Source organism: Schistocerca piceifrons, chromosome 10, assembly GCF_021461385.2.
Source record: "Schistocerca piceifrons isolate TAMUIC-IGC-003096 chromosome 10, iqSchPice1.1, whole genome shotgun sequence".
NCBI lineage: Eukaryota > Metazoa > Arthropoda > Insecta > Orthoptera > Acrididae > Schistocerca > Schistocerca piceifrons.
The window spans coordinates 38907407-38912447 of NC_060147.1; the positions used below are offsets into that span (position 1 = coordinate 38907407).

At 47.9% G+C, this 5041-nt stretch overlaps 1 pseudogene; it reads right to left on the reverse strand.

Annotated features, from left to right (window-relative positions):
* Window positions 1-4671: 4671 nt before the first annotated feature.
* Window positions 4672-4789, reverse strand: LOC124719139 (annotated as a pseudogene).
* Window positions 4790-5041: the final 252 nt, after the last annotated feature.

Below are 5041 nucleotides of genomic sequence, written 5' to 3' on the forward strand. Positions count from 1 at the left end.
CCAACAGCGGCCTCGGGTTTCCGTTCGCCGTGTTGCAGCTGCGGTCCAAATGACGCCAACGTCCACGTATCGTCTCATGCGCCAGAGTTTACACCTCTATCCATACAAAATTCAAACGTGGCAACCCCTCAGCGCCGCTACCATTGCTACACGAGAGACTTTTGCTAACGATATAGCGCACAGGATTGATGACGGCGATATGCATGTGGGCAGCATTTGGTTTACTGACAAAGCTTATTTTTACCTGGACGGCTTTGTCAATAAACAGAACTGGCGCATATGGGGAACCGAAAAGCCCCATGTTGCAGTCCCATCGTCCCTGCATCCTCAAAAAGTACTGGTCTGGGCCGCCATTTCTTCCAAAGGAATCATTGGCCCATTTTTCAGATCCGAAACGATTACTGCATCACGCTATCTGGACATTCTTCGTGAATTTGTGGCGGTACAAACTGCCTTAGACGACACTGCGAACACCTCGTGGTTTATGCAAGATGGTGCCCGGCCACATCGCACGGCCGACGTCTTTAATTTCCTGAATGAATATTTCGATGATCGTGTGATTGCCTTGGGCTATCCGAAACATACAGGAGGCGGCGTGGATTGGCCTCCCTATTCGCCAGACATGAACCCCTGTGACTTCTTTCTGTGGGGACACTTGAAAGACCAGGTGTACCGCCAGAATCCAGAAACAATTGAACAGCTGAAGCAGTACATCTCATCTGCATGTGAAGCCATTCCGCCAGACACGTTGTCAAAGGTTTCGGGTAATTTCATTCAGAGACTACGCCATATTATTGCTACGCATGGTGGATATGTGGAAAATATCGTACTATAGAGTTTCCCAGACCGCAGCGCCATCTGTTGTTGAAAATTGTAACAACTGTAATTTCGAAAGTTTGTCTGCCTGAAAATGTACTGTTGTCCCAAGCATATTGCAACAAACGGTGTATTTCTATCGCTGCTCGTTTAGTTTTTATTGCCGTTGCAAATATACCGGTCGTTTTTGAAACACCCTGTATATATATATACACACAGTATATATCTTTCGATTTCGTCGTCGTCATGCGCTGTTGCGCACCGTTCTCTCCTTCAAGATCACATGCGGGACAGGAAAGATTTTCCACGATTTGCATAACATTAACAAAGTGCAACTAACTTAGACAAATTGCATACTGGGATTATACGTCGACATGCATGCGACTCGCAAATCTTAAAACGGACCAGATGTTAGATGCGTTACTACTGAACATTTCGACTAAACCGGATAGAACCAAACTGCAGTATGGTGGGGTAGACGAAACACAAATTGACAGCTGTTGCAAGACAACCTCAGCAAAGGCAGTAAGAAAATATTTTGGGCTTTAAATTCTTGGGAGGGCCACACCAAACCACAGAATTATGTCCCAAGCTAAATTACTATTAACAATTTCGCCACGACAAGTAGAATCGAAAAACACCGTAAGTAGTGAACTGCAATTAACACGACTCATAAGCGTCCGACTGAAAACCTCCACAGTCAGCCTCTCCATTACTACAAACACTTAATAGTACCTCCACATTTCACTCGTGGACGCTACCACAAAGTCAAATTACTCGTTATTACTGCGGATAACAGAGTTTAACACGCTGGGGGCCGACGTAGGTTTCTTAATGAGTCAAGCAATGATTCGGTCCCTCACTTGGATCCACCTTCGATCCAAAACAGTCATCTACTTTAAAGCAGCTAATTAGATGACAGTATCAACGCTCCACTCCCAAGCAGCGCTCGAATGGAGACTGCAGTACCCAAGCAAAGCTTACAACACTCACAAGTCTGATGTACGCGCCACAAACGTGCACCGTTTCTAGAATCCTTATGTTCAGCTCCCGGCAACGGCCTTACTGCAGTGGCTACAGCGGTTCCTGTGAGATCACCGGAGTTAAGCGGTGTTGGTCGTGGTCGGCACTCGGATGGGTGACCATCCAGGCCGCCATGCGCTGTTGCCTTTTTCGGGGTGCCCTCAGCTTCGTGATGCAAATTGAGGAGCTACTCGACCGAATAGTAGCGGCTTCGGACAAGAATACCATCGAGAGAGCGGTGTGCTGACCACACGCCCCTCCTAACCACATCCTCCATTGAGGATGACACGGCGGTCGGATGGTCCCGGTAGGCCACTCGTGGCCTAAAGACGGAGTGTTTTTTTTAATGTTCACCTCATACACCAAACTTGCCGTAATTCTTCGTCGGAATCCAAGGACAGAACCAAGAAATCACTTCCCAGCCCTCGGTTGACCACACGATGACCGCCATCGGGACAGTACCGGCCCTCCACACTAGGATCTTCGAGCCCACAGCTCTCCGTCCCCAACCGACTACTTCAGCGGGGCCCACCGACCAAGCGGTCCTCCGTCGCCGACGTCACTCCTCAAACTCAGTCCAGAGCTAAATCCCACCAACCCTCTTCTTCCTCGTTCTGTAGCCGCGCGGCGCTCGAGAAGCCAACTCGCCAAAGATATGGGGCGACCAGAGACTCCAACCTGATCTCGATATTGACATCGCGGCGAGTACTGAGAAAGCGGATCACTACAAAAACAATTTGGCGAGCCATACCTGCTCAGAAATCTGTGGTGTCACCGCCAGACACCACACTTGCTAGGTGGTATCCTTTAAATCGGCCGCGGTCCGTTAGTATACGTCGGACCCGCGTGTCGCCACTATCAGTGATTGCAGACCGAGCGCCGCCACACGGCAGGTCTAGAGAGATTTCCTAGCACCCGCCCCAGTTGTACAGCCGACTTTGCTAGCTATGGTTCACTGACAAAATACGCTCTCATTTGCCGAGACGATAGTTAGCATAGCCTTCAGCTACGTCATTTGCTACGACCTAGCAAGGAGCCATTATCAGTTGCTATTGATCTTGTTAATCATGTACCGTCAGACCGACGTTCACCATTAATGGATTAAAGTTAAGTATTCCACCAGCTACGTCCGTTTTTCTACATTCTAATTTCCCTGTCCTGTTCCAGACCTCACGCCAGCGTGCGTGAGCTAAAACGCGTGCCTTTCGGCTTCCTCTAATATTCCTGGGTTGGCTCTCCTGCCAATCCACAACACAATCTCATTGGACTTCGTTTCACGTGCAGTACAAGCCAAGCTGTCTCGAGTACAGGTGCTCGTTGACAAGTTGGGTCCACGGATGCGTAGGCATCGACAAGTTCGAGGGGCGTTTGAAAAGTCCGTGCAAAAATAAAAACTTCTTATGTGTTTGGGGTAAACCTTTTTTATTTTTGGACATAGTCTCCTTTTAGACTTATACACTTCGTCCAACGCTGTTCTAATTTTTTGATCCCTTCCGAATAATAGGAATTGTCCAAGTCTGCAAAACAGCTATTAGTTGCTGCAATCACCTCCTCGTTTGAATAAAATCTTTGTCCCGCCAGCCATTTCTTCAAATTGGGGAACAAGTAGTAGTCCGAAGGAGCCAAGTCTGGAGAGTAGGGGGGATGTGAAACGAGTTGGAATCCTATTCCCATTAATTTTGCGACCACAACTGCCAAAGTGGGGGCCGGTGCATTGTCATGATGGAAAAGGACTTTTTTGCAGTCCAATTACAGGCGTTTTTCTTAAAGTCGGTTTTCGAACAGTCCAATAACGATGAATAATATGCAGCTGTAATAGTTTTACCCTTTTCCAGATAATCGATGAGGATTATCCCTTGCAAATCCTAAAAGACAGTCGCCATAACCTTTCCGGCCGAAGGAATGGTCTTCGACATTTTGGTGCAGGTTTTCCCTTGGTAACCCATTGTTTAGATTGTTCTTTGGTCTCAGGAGTATAGTAACGTATCCAGGTTTCATTCACAGTGACGAAACGACGCTTAGAGCACTGCGGATTCTTCCTGAACACCTCCAAACCATCCTTGCAACACTTCACACGATTACGATTTTGGTCAAGCGTGAGCAATCGCGGAACCCATCATGTGCATAGCTTTCCCATGTCCAAATGTTTATGCAAAATATTACCTACCCGTTCATTCGAGATGCCCACAGCACTAGAAATCTCACGCACCTTAACTCTTCTGTTATCCATCACCATATCATGGATTTTAACAATTATTTCTGGAGTCGTAACTTCCACCAGCCGTCTAGAACGTTCAGCATCACTTGTGCCCATATGACCACTGCGAGAATTTTGAAACCACTTATAAACTGTTCTAATCGAAGGTGCAGAGTCACCACAATGTTTATCAAGCTTGCCTTTCATAAATAATGTTTAATCACTCCGTCTTCAGGCCACGAGTGGCCTACCGCGCCGGCCGGGGTGGCTGAGCGGTTCTAGGCGCTACAGTCTGGAAGCGTGCGACCGCTACGGTCGCAGGTTCGAATCCTGCCTCGGGCATGGATGTGTGTAATGTCCTTAGGCTAGTTACGTTTAAGTAGTTCTAAGTTCTAGGGGACTGATGACCTCAGAAGTTAAGTCCCATACGGCTCAGAGGCATTTGAACCATTTTTTTTGGCCTACAGGGACCATCCGACCGCCGTGTCATCCTCAGTGGAGGATGCGGTTAGGAGGAGCGTGGGGTCAGAACATCGCTCTCCTGGTCGTTATGATGGTATTCTCGACCGAAGCCGCTGCTATTCGCTCGAGTAGCTACTAAATTGGCATCACGAGGCTGAGTGCACCACGTAAAATGGCAACAGTGCATGGCGGCCCGGATGGTCACCCATTCAAGTGCCGGCCACGCCCGACAGCGCTTAACTTCGGTGATCTGACGGGAACCGGTGAATCCACTGCGGCAAGGCCGTTGCCTAAATAATGTTTAATCACCATACGAAATTCTTTTTCGTCGATTTTTTGACAATCACTCGACTTCCTTGATTCACACGAACGCCAAACATAAAGAAATAGACCAATATGGCTGAAACTTGGTATGCTCTCTTTACAAAGATGCTACTAACTAAACATGACCTCGACACGCGCCGGTGGTGCCATCTCTCGGACTTTGCACGGACTTTTCAAACGCCCCTCATAATCAGGAAACATTTCCAGCAAAACACTATG